The following is a 16,345-nucleotide window of genomic DNA, read 5'->3' as shown; positions in this document are numbered from 1 at the left end:
ACAACCCCCCGATTAACCCTGTATAATATGCTAAATAATCAAGTTTATAAAAAACTTAGTTTACGAATTGAAGTTGATATAATTATATACAGTTTTCTAAAAAAATCATAAAATAGGGCTAAAACTAACAAAACTAAAACACTTTTACTTTGCGTTTTTTTTGCATATGAGTGTATAATAAATTATGTTACAGATATTTTTTTTATACAATCAAGCATATGTTTTAACTTTATCAATTTTTTTCTGTTCATATCATATCAATCTTATTTATGGAGCAGACAGCCTATATCTGTGCGACACATTAAATTGATGTAGGCAATTGAAAAAATTAGCAAAACCACCAACGAGAGAGACAGTTTAATAAAATTCCATTAGAGCTTATAGAATTTATTTTATCTATAAATGTAATTGCAGTTTGAAGTATTAATGAGTCGAAGTTTTTGTTGGCATGAAGAAGATTATCTATCGAGGCAACGTTATTAATAAATATATCGTGATAATAATTAAATATACAGTATCTTTTTCTCTTAATGCTTGCCATGTACACTGTGCTAGGACTATGTTCTTGCGTTTAAAAATATTTTAAGAAACAAAAATAAATTAATTATAAATATATAAACAGTTATTATTTACATCATCAAAACTCACCTTCTTAACAGCATTTAAGAGTAATAAAGACATACCGCTTTCCCGTTCAAAAATCCAAATAAAGTTGCGATGAGTTTTTTACGGCTATTAAGCTATCTTGTACACTTCGCACTAAAAGAGGCTCTAAAAAGAACAATGTTCGACTGCCAGGTCTGCTAGTAAACATTTTTAAGCTTAAACTATCACAACACTTTTTATTTAAACCAAAAAGTCGTAATTCTAAAGTGTCAAAACGAATGACAATGTCAGGAAATAAATAAATAAATGCTGAAACTTAACATTTTTTGCAGCAGACTTACCACCTGAATCTGTTAGTCAGCGTGGCGCCGAATATGTCCATGGTTGGCGACAATGAATTTAAAAATCGCGATTACGAAGTAAAAGTTTAATTAATATCAAATATTTATTATCCTACATTTATTTATTCTAAAGTATATCCCCGGATTATCTTTACAAGAGGTAAAACTTAAAACGGGATTAATTATTAGGGAATAAGCAACAATTTTTATGAAGAATGCATTTTTCTGAAAATGTCAATAATAAAAAAGTTTTTCCTCTTGAAAAGACAATCCGGGGACATACTGTATTATTACTATTATTTCTATACCTTTGTTCTATACCCACAATAATAACGGTTTTATAGGACCACACACAATAGTTGTTTCATTCAACTGAAAAAATAATAATAATACATAAAAGTGAACAATCTAGAAGATACTAACAGTAAAATTATATTATGTCGTCTCGTTGTGGAACGAAAAAAAAAAGAACTAAGTGAAAAAAAAGTAGTTCCTCCGTCTGATGCTACTAAACTAAATTCCTTGTCGTCTAAGGCTGTACATAATTATCGGAGACGTAGATACATAAGACGGATGGAGAAGACCGCTCTTTGTTCTGTCATCTGTAGAAGGCAGCGGCTGTTTGGAGATGCCGCCACGTTTACAGATCAGGAGAGACGACGACTTGTCTATTACGGTACGCGTGTAATTCAGACATCTGTCCATTCTGTCGACTGGTCGTTCTGATTTTTAGTTAATAGGAAAAGCAAGTGGGATTTTACCTACCTTAAAATAAGTTTTATTGGAAGTGTGTATTGACGATCTTTTTAAAGCCATTGAAAAGAAATACGAAGGATATATACCAGGTGTATACCAGGTGGTGCATCGTCGTTGGAAACATAGGAAGTCCCATGCAAATTTTGTTCAAATGTTTTGTTCAAACAAAACAAAACAACGCTTTATTGTACAAAAAGCCAAAACGGCTTCATCGACAAAGAACTCACAAAACAAACAAAAGCACAAAAAAAATACCAAACCAAAACAAAAAATACACAATACAAATAATACAATTCAAAAAAATTTAAGTCATTAAAATAACAAAAAGAATATACATGGACAATTGCAGAACAGTACGCAGTAAATAGATATAATTTTAGAGTTATAAAATATTAAATACTTGAGACCTTTGACCAGTGTGTGAGATGATCAAAATTTTACAATTCAAAATTGTTCATAATTAAACATCAACAAAAATGTCGTTTACCGTATATAGGGCTCTCTCCAGTAAGTATGATTTTAGAGCTTTGCGAAATGCGGGAAAGAATGAAAGCGACTTGATATTCAAAGGCAGATGATTGTACATTTTTTTGGCATTGTACAGTATTGAACCTTTAACTAGTTCTGAGCTCGGGGTTGGCAGATAAAGATCGTGCTCCGCATTCCTAAGTGGATAGTTATGAGATGGCCTTTCGGGAATAGCAGATATGTGCTTGCGGATTAAGCAAACGGATTCAAAATGAATAAAGAAGGAAGAGTCAGTATTTTGAAATTTTTAAAGAAATTCTGGCAGTGAGTTCTACTGTTCAGTCCCAATAAATATCGAACTGCTCTCTTTTGAAGTCTGAAAATACGATCAAATTTTGTTGCGCAGCAAGTACCCCAGAACGGAAGGGCATAAGGAAGATGTGACTCAAAAAGGGCATAATAGGCTATTCTAGAGGTTGAGAAGAAGTTCCTTAGAAACTGATCTTAGCGTGAAACAGGCAGCGCTTAGTTTCTTTGATAGAGCTTCGATGTGAAAGTCCCATTGTAACGAGTTGTCTACAACAAGTCCTAAGAATTTCACAGAGTCCACGACGTCAATAGTGGTGTTATTAAGTACAAAAGGTTGTATAGTACTTTTATATGACAAAACTTTAGTTTTTGATAGGTTGAGGCATAGGAGATTAGAATCGCACCAAGATTTAATCGTGCGTAAGTCACTGGATATAGTATCATATAGTGCCGCAACATCTGGGCCGCTTCAAGTGACACTAGTATCGTCCGCAAAGAGGCAGATTTTACCGCTAACGTCTAGATTTGCAATGTCGTTGATAAACACCAGAAACAAAATAGGGCCAAGTACTGAACCCTGAGGGACACCACATTCCATAGGATTACAAGAAGACATAGACATATCAATCCTCACAAGCTGCCTTCTGTTGCCAAGATATGACTTAAGCCATTCGAGCGGTACTCCCATGAAACCATAGTATTGCAATTTGTTTATTAAGATATTAGTTCAAAAAAACTGTTCAAATATTGGCTCCCCTATTGACTTAAATAATTTTAAATAATAATAATAATTAATTGATTATTTTAATTTTTTTTTATTAATTATTTTAATTTTTTTTATTTATTTTTTTTTAAATATTTTTTTTTTATATTTTTTATATTTTTTTTAAATATGTAAAAGTGGGCAGCGCTGTACCGGTCAAGCTTAATCACGTGACTTAAAGTTTATTTGATATGAATTATATGCTCCTTCATCTATCTCTTCTCCTCGGCTAATTAAAGTAAAATGTCTACAATCATAAATGCATTTAGTTCCGTGCACGCATTAGTGTTTAAGATTATTGTTATTACCTATTAATTTTACTTGTTTTTGTATGTCAAGTAATAATAACGCTAAAAATAAGACTGTTTCTGCCATTGTTAAAAAAGCATTAAAACTAATTAAACGCATTTTTAGCGCTACTATGTAAGCCCATTTAAATAAAGCGTGAATATGTTTTAGGAAATATTTTGCTTTTAAACTGGTTAAAAATTAGCGCATTGAGTTTGTGCAACACTTGTCGATGTAGCCATGAATCAATTGACAGTTGAAAAAATGCACAATTGAAAAGTGCATTTCATTGACCCATGTATAAATCATTAAAATAAAAAAAATTTTTAAGACAAATGTTATAGTCTCCATTCAATTTATTAGTCTAACAAATAGTAAGCAATCAAAAATATGTTTTGAAAATAGATTTGTCTTTGGAAACTTTTTTAATTAGATAATTTGGTAAAAATTATCTAGTTAATGACTTGCATAAAGTTAAAAAACATTATAAATACGTTACAGTTAAAAAATGTTTGCTTCAGAAGATTGTGGATCTTTTCAACCTTTGCCTTTTTGATGGTACTCTGCCTGGGAAGTGGTACAATGCTGTAGTAATACTACTTCACAAAAAGGGGGACATAGCAGATCTAGAAAACTATAGACCGATAAGTCTGCTTAGCCACCTTTATAAACTGTTTACGAGGATAATAACAACACGACTCGAGAAGAAATTGGATTTTTACCAACCGATAGAGCAAGCGGGTTTCCGTGCAGGGTTCGGAACCAATGACCATCTCCAGAGTATTAAAATTATAATAGAAAAATCCATTGAATACAACAGGCCGCTTGTACTTGCTTTTGTCGATTTCCAGAAAGCTTTCGATACAGTAGAAATGGATGCAGTGATAAGGTCCTTGCAAGAATGTCGGGTGGACTATAGATACACAAGGCTTATTTACAATATCTATAAAAACGCCTCGATGACGGTAAAACTACACGAGAACACTAAAACCATACCGATAGGCAGGGGCGTTCGTCAAGGAGATACTATATCACCGAAATTATTTACCGCCGTTTTGGAGAGTGCCTTTAAAAAACTCGACTGGGAGGGGAAGGGACTGATGATTGATGGCAAGAACCTCACAAATTTGCGTTTTGCTGATGACATTGTTTTATTATCCGACAACCTAAGGGATACTGAAGTGATGCTCCGAGAATTGCGGGAGGTGTGTATCGGGGTTGGTCTGAAGATCAACTTCTCAAAAACCAAATTCATGACCAACCTGGTTCCCAGTGGAAATATTGTTGTGGGTGACAGTGAGGTGGAGCTTGTGGATAGGTATAACTACCTGGGACACGAGATACAGATCACAAGAGACAATCAGACATGCGAACTGAAGAGACGTATAACCCTGTCTTGGGCCGCCTATGGAAAGTTAAAAGATGTGTTTAAGGGCGACCAGCCAATCTGCCTAAAACGAAAGGTTTTCAACCAATGTGTACTACCGGTTATGACGTATGGAGCTGAGACCTTGACACTGACCATCGCATCTGCTAAGAGGCTCAGAGTGGCACAGCGACGAATGGAAAGATCAATGCTTGGAGTGTCTTTGCGGGATCATATAAGCAACGAGGATATACGTGCGAGAACAGGCGTCATCGACGTTGTGTCACGAATCGCTACACTCAAGTGGAAGTGGGCTGGACATGTGGCTCGAGTGACCGATGGTAGGTGGACCAAAACACTGCTCGAATGGAGACCGAGAGCTGACAAAAGAAACCAGGGAAGACCACCAACACGATGGACTGATGACATAAAAAGGATCACCAATAATTGGATCCAGAGCGCACAAAATAGGCAACAGTGGGCGCAAATGGGGGAGGCCTATGTCCAGCAATGGACGCAAAGGGCTGGCTGATGATGATGATGACAGTTAAAAAAATAATTCAATGCAGTTTTAAAATTCGGTAACTTCTCTAATCAATCATTAATAAGCGTTAAATTCTCCACACATATTTGGATATTTTATATTCCATTAAAGAACAGGCATTCACAACAGGTGGACAGAATAAAATATTTTCTATATTCAGTTTTCTGTCAGTTTTGTTTTGTTTAGTACGAAACTCATCGCTTGGTGACGATCATAATTAATATTCTAATGACGAAATATTGTAACCTTTCAATACGTCTGAAAAAACGATATTCGACAATATTTATTATTTTTTGTCGCATTTGGGATTGCGTTTGGATCAATATTGCAATTTTATTAATATAGGGAAGAGTATCCTAAACTGTACCACAGAAATGTTAAAATATTTACCGATTTTTGTGAACTACATTGTTGTGATTATTGCGGATATTTAGTTTGATCACTTCCACATCTTATATATTTTTCCAGATTTTTATTATTACTACTACTACTACTACTACTGCCATTACTCGCTGACGAGTATTTGACTCGCATGAAAAGATGGTCACGCAAGGCGTTTTCCTTCATGACCTTTTCTGTGACTGCAAAGCCCGATGCGTGATGTTATCTCTCTTCTGCACTCTGGACATTCAAAAATCTCATTACTTTGATGCCGCTTTACTTTTTGGTTGTCGTTGTTTACTGAGTTTACAATTATTTTCTATTGTCTTCTATTTGTGCGCTGCTTCTTCCATTTGATTCTGCATGCTTAAAAATATATCCTTGTATCTATTGTACCTAGTACCACAGATTGGGTATACTATAGGTATACAGATAAAAATCTTATCCCTAATTCGTGGTACGAAAATTGTTTTTTATGACGATGTGCAAACGAGTAAAATTTCCTGTGCGCAAAAATAAACTCGCGTAAAATAACAATAAACAGCGTAATAGAGAGATATCGCTAAAGCGAATAGCGTGCATGGACGTTAATAAGGCCAGGTGTTATTTCCTTTACGTGAGGTGGTATTAACTCTCTTCATTTATACTTATCGGATCGGAAAGAATTCTGTTCGCGTCGCATCCGCTATTTAAACTTAACCTAACTTTGAATTTAAAACTTTGAAATTGTTTTGTTTACTAGGTATTTTAAAACTAAAGGGCTAAAGTGCTTATTTCCAGTGCTTTATTGTTCAACGTCTGCCAGTGGGTTTAGGGCATCAAGCAACAAATTCTCTTAGAAGGGCTAAGTCGTCATCTGCTGTAAACCTAAGCCTCTTTATAGGTTCTTTAATATTGGAAGAGGTGGAATCCATATTTTGGGCCATATTTATTTAATTAAAACTAATCCCAGCTACTTTTTAGAGTGGGAGGGGGGTTAATCACTTCGACCTTACAGATCCATGAAATTGATCCGCAAATTACGTCAGGCGGTAACGTTATTAGCGGGTGTTGCGTTAAAAATTGACTCGCGCATATCGTAACCATGATAAGGTACGCGTAAATACTGCATGACGCTATTCGGTTTTCCATATCTCTCTAATAACTGTGCCGGTCAGGCGCTGTGCACAATTTCAGAGGCCATAAGTGGGCGTGCTATGTGCGCAAACTAGTAACCGATTCCGAAAATTGGAACCACGAAAAACAATAAAGAAAAAACAAAGTATATAATCTGTATAATTTGTGCTAGTACCTAGTAGCTTCGTATACTATAAAGAAAATTAGAGATAAAACTCAATAAAAACCACTTTTAGGAAAAAACGACATGTGTTTTTTGATAATTACCATCAGATTAACATATTAGAATAAAAATTCCCCGAAGAATAGTAATAGAAAGAATTCCGGTACAGTATCTTTGAAAATTCAAAAAAAAAGATAACTTCTGGAATTGACAATAAGAATAATGCAAATAGATTGCAAAAATATCTTTACTGCCACCTCAAGATCATGTAATTGTAGAACGAGAAAGTGAAATAAGGATACACAAGAACCTTATTCAATCCAAAACGAATTATTGCAGCAATTTATCCAACGGATCGCAGTTCCGAACTCGAGCAGAAGATAAATTCGTTGAATTAAGACGTTCCTTTTAAACACAGAGACAAGCAAATATTTCCGTCGTGTTTTGCATCAAAGTTAATTAGGACCGATAATCCGGGCTGTGACTAAAGCGCCTGAATCTGTTTTGTGTAATCCGAACGAAAAACTACAAGTCAGAACGCATCGTTCGCATCGATCGAGGGTTGGACAGGAGCCAATTTTGAGTTTTGATCGTTTTTCAATCGGAATTGGTACAATACGCGATTACTTTCTGTTTTCAAAAAATACAAGTGATCGGTTTTGTACTATGTAACGTGAGTCCTATATTATAGTACAACATAATTGGAATTTAATTGGAGACTTTCCCACTGCGATTATCTATAGACAGATTTTACTACCCAATCGTAACTACTAAAAACTTACAAACTACAGGGTGGCGCCTCTCATACGCCGCAGAGGCTCCTAGGAGAACGACAGTTTATATTGAAATGAAATTTTGTGAGCATATGTCTGTTAATTCCGAGCATTTTTTAAAAATATAGAGAGTTCTACAGGGTGTCCCTAAAAAAGTTACATATCAAAGTTGGGTTTTTTGTAATGGAACACCCTATATATTAATTGATTTTTGGATTCTGGGAGAAAAATAAAGGTGAGTTTTATAAGAGAAGTATATGACGAAAATGTAAGGTTTTTGACATATTTGACATTTTCTAGAAATAAAGAACAATTTTTAAATTACAATAAAAGCTACCTAAATTGGAATTTACCTGGTATAGCCTAATATGTAGTTAAATTAACTATTGTACTTTACATCAAATTAAAATTTGATCCAAAAACTGATACAGGGTGAGACAAAATTAATATCGAACATTGGCCACATTTAAAAGCATGTTACTCTTTTATTTTAAATGGAACATCCAGTATATTATTCCGATATTCAATGGAGAATTCATGTCTCTTCAAAATACTATTAAGGTTGCCTACCCCTCAAACAAAGATTTTCCTAGATATTTTCATTTACATGATTTGATCTGAGTAGATCTTTATTATTTGATAAAATCTAAGTGGCTGTGATATGGTCTGACGTTATTACAAAAAATATTTCTCGAATTTTAAACTACACCATTTAAAAATTATTTTTGCTCAATATAAAAATAAATTACAACCTTCTTAAGACCAACTGGTTGTAATCGTCATAAAATAGAGTACAGACCACGTAATGACCTCTAGGGCTTGACCTCGCCAAAATTATCATCGATTGTCATTCCCCAGCCTTCTTTAACGTCGTTTTTGTTCGATAGCATGGTGTTTCCGAAGAGTCAGAAAATAATAAAAACAAAATCGGAATTTTTTTTTCAAATATTTTGGGAATCAAGTCAGCAAGACTCAACTTTGCGCCATCTTGTAATTATTTTTCAAAAAGAGGACATTTTTAATTTTTTCTTAAATGTCGGAAAAATAAGCATTTTCCCCACATTTACCACTGAATAATCCCATGTATTTCACAGCTTAAAAGGGCCATCTTGATGACGACCCCCCGGCGAAAAGGCGAAACGCGTTTTCGGATCGCGTCCGCGCGCCCTTTACTCCCGCCAAAACTCCGGGAAAACAAAAGTCAGCGATCGTCGGCTGTTCTCAGTCGTGGACGTCGCGCGAGCACCGTCGAGCGTGCCTTGGAAATAGCGAGCAGCACAGGTTTCCGAACGCGCGTCGCGCCGATCCTCTTTTGTTTCGCGGCCCGCCAAAAACGCCGCAACGAAAGTCATCGTCCATCCACTCTATTCCTATTATCTCGAATTTTTCGGTAAATCCCCCTAAAAGTCTGATAAAAGTTTTTTTTAAGTTGTTTTTCGTTCAGTTCGATTGTTACCAGCATGTGTTCCTATTGAGTTTTAAATTATTTTTTCTGTTGTTGTGATTATCGTAGTTATTAGTTTTGTTTGTTCCGTTATTTTTGGGTATTTTTTATTTTGGTGTAGAAAAAAATAGAGGAAAAATTAACGGTAAATATTATTTATTTTGTTGTAGTTTTTATGATATTTTATTCTGTGATTTTTTGCCACTTATTCTAAAAGATTCGCTAAGAAAAATTAATATAAAATTATAAACAAAAACCTAAAGATTTTGTCAAAGCAACAATTTCCGTTTTCTATACAGGGTGAGCCTTAAGTGCAAATATTTTCAGGGTTGGTATATCTCGATAAGGGAAACATATTTTCTCTTTACGGTTTTTCAAATAAGTCCAAAATAACTGACTTATTTTACTTTGAAAATTTCCAAAATGTTTTTTTGTTTAAATTTTGAGAACCACTTGATCTTTTCTGGATTTACTTTCTTGTAAGTTTAATCTACTACCTACATATTTATATTGCAATATTATCAAGAAATTATGTTTTTAACTAAGAACTAAAAAAAAAATCCAAAATTTTTTTCAAAAATTTACAAATTTTCATTTTTTTTCGCGAAAAATGCCTCATAATTTTGTTTGTTTTTGGGGTCGAAATAACCCCTAAAATTATTTGCACTTATTTAAGACTCACCCTGTGTAGAGGGTGAGTTTTAAATAAGTTCATATATTATTAGTGGTGCAATAGTTCGACTCCAGGAACATGTTTATTATATACATGTGTGTCTCGAAATAATTTTGGAAATTTTTTAAAATTTCGGTTAAAAATGATAACATCGGAACGTAGACAATATATTAAATTTAGGGAAACACAGAAAATTCCAGTAGTTCTCAAAATTTAAGCAAAAACTATTTTTTTAAATTTTTAAACCAAAATAAACTCGACTAATTTGGACTTTTATCGAGACCTACCAGCCTTGAAAATATGTGCACTTATTTAAGTCTCGTCCTGTATTATGATTGGGATTAATATCATAAAAATAAGGAGATTAGAAAATCTACAAATTCTAGATTATATTCAATTAGACATAGAACCATACTTTAAGCACAAGCTGTAACTTCTGCGTTAGCTAGAAGATTAAACAAAATTTGACCGAAGGAGTCAAATACTGAACTGAAAATTTTAGGCAAAACTTTGGCAATATTTTTAGCATATGGTGAATAATTTTTATTATCAGAAAAAGTAGGTATATAAATTTTATCAATTCAATAATGACTTTTTTTTATCTAAATTACTTTTATTTTTAAAAATATATCTTGACAGCGAACCCAGCAAGTATTGAATTGAATAATTTTTGTGGCAAAAAATTGCAGAATATTTTTTATATATTTATTTAATTTTTTAGTACTTAGTTTTATAAGAAAGGTCCTATTGAGATAACTTGTTGATTCATCATGATTCATTCATGAAATGAGCAGTGCTGATATTTATATTGTATAAAAATTGAAGAATATAACCGAAATTGTAGTATAAACTGTATTTTTTTAAATACCTATATTCTAATAGACAATATAAAAAAATATATATTTTCTATATAAAGCCACAATTTTTGTGCTATGTGCTTTTGAGTAGGTAAATATGATGTAGAATATTTAGGAGAACTGCGACCTTACAGATTTATTTTGTGTTCCCCTTTCTTGAGTTATAACGAGTTATAACTCATCACACATGGTCTCAGGGCTTTGACAAAAGCCTGATGGCCTTACAGAGACCAGCTCTCCATCTCCGACATCAGATGTATCAAAGTTTATGACACGAACCGTTGTCGTCCCGGCGCACTTAGTGATGAGGTGTTCTGGAGTTTCCCCATTTTCCACAGAATCTGCATTCGTCGTTGATTCTTGGCTTAATCTACTGAGGTGTTTATTAAAAACCCTGTTCTGTTAAAAACCCCGTGACAATCCCAAGATTGTTCTTACTTAAATCAATGAAAATCTTTGATTTTTCTCGGTCGTCTCATTCTGCGAAATTTCTTAGAGTATCTTAGACCGTTGGAGGATTCCCATTCTAGGTTGCAGATGGAATCTGGTTCTTAAATTCTGCTTTAAGTTGGTTTCCATTTGAAAAGCAGAACGGTTCTGGTCCAGTCCAGTTAGTGGAGTGTTCGCTCCTTTTCTAGCTAGATCGTTTGCTTTTTCATTACCTTCTATCCCTCCAGAGTAGGAGGACTTTATTTTCTTTGCCTAATTTGTTCAGCTTCCCAACTGATGATTACAGATAGATTTATTGTTCAAGTTAGTAATGTCACTGAATATTAACAAAAAACTGTGGTAATGTGAAAGCAATATTTAATTACATTGACCCAACCGTTGTATTAACCAAGTTGTAAATTTGTAGGGTGCTTTATATGGTTTTAAATAGGAAATTTTGAAAAATAAAACTTTTCAAATTTAATTTTCATAAAATATGACAGAAAATTTCAAACAAATTAATATTTTTTGTAAAGCTGTTACAGTTTTTAACTGTTTTGAAAATGCCTGGGTTAATTCGTATTATTATTATGTAGATTTTGGAGTTTGTAGCATTTAATTGACCAATAAAAGTTTTACATCTAAATTACCGCAATTTTTCTTCAGACTTAAATAAAAACTATTAACAAATATAGAACAATACCTCTGTACACATATGCATATAGATTATAATATAGCAGTCGCCATATTTAATCTGTTTAGTTGAATCAGCAGTGTGGTACCGTGATATCAAGACCGGCTTTATATTACTTTGGAATTGTTTGATTTAAAACTTATTATATAATTTAAGTCTATAGCAAATACTATGCAAACAAGTCGAAAACTGAACATGCAAAAAACCTTGTAAACTTTTATGGAAATAGATAAAATTGTATTAAAATGATCTAGGTTGTACCGAGCTAAACTATTCTGAGTTTGCACGGTTGGTTAGGTTGTAGCTGTTAGTAGAATAAATGTAATAATACAATATAAATAATAATAATAATAATAAATAATATAATTCGTATATTTAGTAGCTTTTATTACTAGCGACAAAATAAAATAATATTATTTTTTTCACGATATTTAAATGCGTTTTCCATAATAATGTGATACTAATCAAAACGAAATCATCCATAAATGGATTTAATCTGAAGATTTTCTAATTTTAATTTAAGTAAATCAATAGTTATTTTTTAAGACGATAGAAAGGCAGTTTATATCGTAAAACAATATTTTTTTCCATAGTGAGTTACGTTTTAAAAAATATTCAGAAATTATTATTTCAAGCAATTTATTACGAGTAGAAAAAATATTGTGCTGGGTTGGCGTTGGTTTCTATGTGATTTGACAAATAAATAAAGCTGTCTCTTTAGTTGTCAGTTTTGTGTCAATATTTTTTAATTCTCTTTCGTGTCGATTGCTGATTGAATTGGAGCCAGAAATGGCTCTAAACGAAATAAGTAAATTACAAACAGATATTCAGGCTGAGGCGACAAACGCCATATCCAAACTACTTCTATTTAAATCCCGAATAACTTATGAAAATGAATACAAAAATTTTCAAAAATGGAAGGAATTAAAAAACGTGCGAGAAGAAATAAGTTTTTAACCTATCCTCGCTGTTAAAGTATCATTTAATCTACCCTTTCGATTAAAGTACTATTTTATCTATTTTTGATAGATATAAGGCAATTTTAACAGTTGCTTTGGAAAAAAATTAAATAAATTATATTAAAGTATTATTTCGTTGAAAAACATGTCGATTTCACAAATAATAAAGTTAAAACTTGAATCGATATAATCTGCTAAAATTTTTCGAACGATAATTTGTTTTAGCATCAGTATCAACTATTTCAACCATTGTTGTTCGCTTTGTATTTTTCTGTTTTGAGGTTTTCTTTAATATTTTCTCCTCACGTAGTCCTGTACTAAATCAATTTCAATCAATTGCTGAGTTACCTGTATTTTATAAAATAATAGGATGTCTATGAAATTTGTTAGCAGAAATCATATTACACATGCAGACATAACCAGATTTACATTGTTTATTCATGCGTAAGATTGATGTTACGTCTTCATACACAATTACATTATAAATGCCTTATAAATATAAAATGCTAATTTTTGATCGAATCATCTGTAAATTCTAAAATTAGTAATATTACTAAACGATGCTGTAAGTTCTTTAACGTGTGTGATTAATATAACAAAAAAAAATGTAAAATCAAAATTTTATACACTGGTGAATACTTATTTAGAAGGTTTGTACAGAATTTCAATTTTTATGTTCCCGGATTTTCTTTACAACAGGAAAAACTTTTTTATTACTGACATTTTGAGAAAAATACATTCTTCAAAAAATTTTTTGCTTATTCTAAAATGTCCATCCCATTTAGACGACATTTAATCCCGAGAAAATTAATAAAAAGTCATAAAATGATGGTTCAATTTTATTCCTAAAAATCCTAAAGGTGTTTCTATGGTAATATAATTTCTATTTCATTCTTTGATAGGTGGTTATTATTAATTCTGATCTAATAATCATATTTTCAGATAACTAAACTCACCGGCAAAAAAACCGGCCACCTATTCAATAATATAAGTAATTAATTTACAATTTAAAAAAAGAAATCATCAAAATCTAATGAGTGGTTCGCGAGAAATCCAACTTTGAAATTGCGACTAGCTTTAGTGCCCGGTTTTTTTGTCGGTGAGAGTATTATCGCACTTTTTGTGGAATTCGTAAAAATATATAACTAACCATTTTAGAACAAGCAAAATTTGATATGAAGAATGCATTTTCTCAAAATGTCAATAATAAAGAAGTTGTATAGACAATCCAGTGACAGAAATAGTGGAAAAATATTATTTTAAGGTATCAATTGTTTTAACTTTTTGGAAATAGTATTTTTCCAAAAAAGTTACCAAGTAGTAATATTTTTTAAACCAAAACTATTACTTACAACTTTATTTATTTACATGTTCATGCTATTTATTGAAAAGTCTCATAAGGCTACAGAGAAACATTTTTTTCGACAATTCTGTGAGATTTTTTCTAGTTTTTTTTATCAAGATCAGCCGTTAGTCCTAACATAATTCTCTTACAAATCCCACTCTATTTACATTTATATGTGATTTCTAAATAACGTCATCACAATAAGTTTCATTCTTCGTTAAGATAATACGGCTTGGTTGAAATAAAATTCAACTTGAAAATAGTCCTATGTTTTTTTATCTCAGATATTTTTATTTGGATTTAGATCAGTGTGTAAAGTAAATAAGAATTCTTTATCTGATCGCCTTTGCATAATTACGCATGTTGATAACCACAATTAAATTGTGTGTGTTGTTCTATAAAACCTGTATGTATCTCAATAAAAATTGGCGACAAGATCATGTAGGCTGCGATATATTTATAAATTACGTGTAAAAAGTGGCATTTTAGACGTCAAGATATTGAAAATTGAAGATACAAGTGGTTTATAACTCGATATTGCATTTATTGTATCACAGATAAAGTCGTGGATGTGGTATTTTTTTATTAATTTATTTAGGTTTAGGTCAAATTTTATTTTTTGGTTTAGAGTAGCTTGAAAATGAAAGTGACTTGAATCTGCCAAATATAATATTTAAAGTAATCATTTCAATCAATCATTTTCAATAATAAAAATGTTTCATCATGTGGCCTCCATCACATATCAGATTAGATATTCTCTTTGTAGTTGGGCCCATTGCTGTCTGTTTTTGATTATGCGGGTCCAAGTTATCCCTGCTAATTCCCATCTCAGGTTTGGTCTTCTTCTAGGTCTCTCAATTCCTCGTGGGTACCATGCTCTTATTTTTGTGGTCCATCTGTTGTCCGTCCTTTTTGCCAAGTGCCCTGCGTATTGTCACTTCTGTGGATGACATTTATTACCTTGGTCTTTTGTCGTATTCACTCTATTCTTTTACGGTCTTTCTTGGATATTCCCAGCATATTTCGTTCCATTGAGCGTTGTGCGACCTGCAGTTTCCTTATAATGTTCGTTTTAAGAGTCCAGGTTTCCCATGCATAGGTCATCACTGGTAATACACATTGGTCGAATGTTTTCTTCTTTAGATAATGTGGCATTCTAGATTTGAATGCGATTGATTTTCTTCCATAAGGACTCCATGCTAACTATTTAAAGTGATAAATGGCCAAAAAATGTTTTTTTTTTGGCTAAATGTCGAATTTTTTTTATAGGAGTTAAATTCAGTTGTAAAAAAAATTGCCTTAACTGATAAAAAATTTGGATTATTTACCGATTTATTCAGATGACATCATGAAATTCAAATTTGTATATTTTTGGAACTTGCACAATAGTTGATGTGAAAATCGAGGACAAAATGCATTTTTTATAACCTGCTTATAAAATTGTTTGTGTATAAATTGCCTTTATTTTATGGTACGAATGGTTGTCGTCTCGGCGCACTCAGTGATAAGGTGTTCTGGTGTTTCCCCATTTTGCCGACAAAATCTGCATTCACCGTTGTTTCAGCTTCAAATCTACTGAGGTCTTTATTGAAGAGATAGTGTCCTGTTACAAACCCCGTGACAATCCGGAGATTGTTCTATTTTTGTTTTTACTACGAGAAATTTTTCAAATATATTTTTTTTCAAAATCTTCTTCAATTCCTTCTAGGTATAGTGAATCTTCTTTTTGCAGAGTTTCCTGAAGACCTGTTTTGATGTATTTTTTAAACAAATTTAGGAAATATTAAGTTAAAAAGTCTTTCTTTTATTTTTTTTGTTGATAGAACTGTTGTCGTGAATTAAAATTATTTTAGCGTTAACATTTTGGTTAATATTGCATTCATGATTAACAGAAAACTTTTGAGTTTCCGTTGAATCTAGATCAATCTCCAGATCCTCGTGGAGTATCCCGTGTGTAATGCACTAAGGAGCATAAATAATGCTTCTTAGTGTCTTATTTTTGATGTAAGGTACATTGCAGAATTTGCCTACAATATAATCACAAATTAGGTATACTATATGTATACAGAT

The 16,345-nt window shown here is 32.4% G+C and overlaps 1 protein-coding gene across 9 annotated transcripts in view; it reads left to right on the top strand.

The window, feature by feature from the left end:
• Positions 1–16,345, top strand: part of LOC115874102 (basement membrane-specific heparan sulfate proteoglycan core protein) — a 220,336-nt gene that overhangs the window by 53,290 nt on the left and 150,701 nt on the right. The window contains exon 1 of one of the 9 annotated variants that reach the window (XM_030889172.1): positions 9,446–9,463. The exons of the other annotated variants lie outside the window; for them this stretch is intronic. The gene's annotated coding sequence lies outside the window, so the exon portion shown is untranslated. Of the gene's footprint in view, positions 1–9,445; positions 9,464–16,345 lie in introns of those variants that run through there. 9 annotated transcript variants of the gene reach the window in all.

Source organism: Sitophilus oryzae, unplaced genomic scaffold (genome assembly GCF_002938485.1).
Source record: "Sitophilus oryzae breed Bouriz unplaced genomic scaffold, Soryzae_2.0 scaffold_1227_pilon_pilon, whole genome shotgun sequence".
Lineage (NCBI taxonomy): Eukaryota > Metazoa > Arthropoda > Insecta > Coleoptera > Curculionidae > Sitophilus > Sitophilus oryzae.
This window is presented reverse-complemented; position numbering and strand designations above follow the sequence as displayed.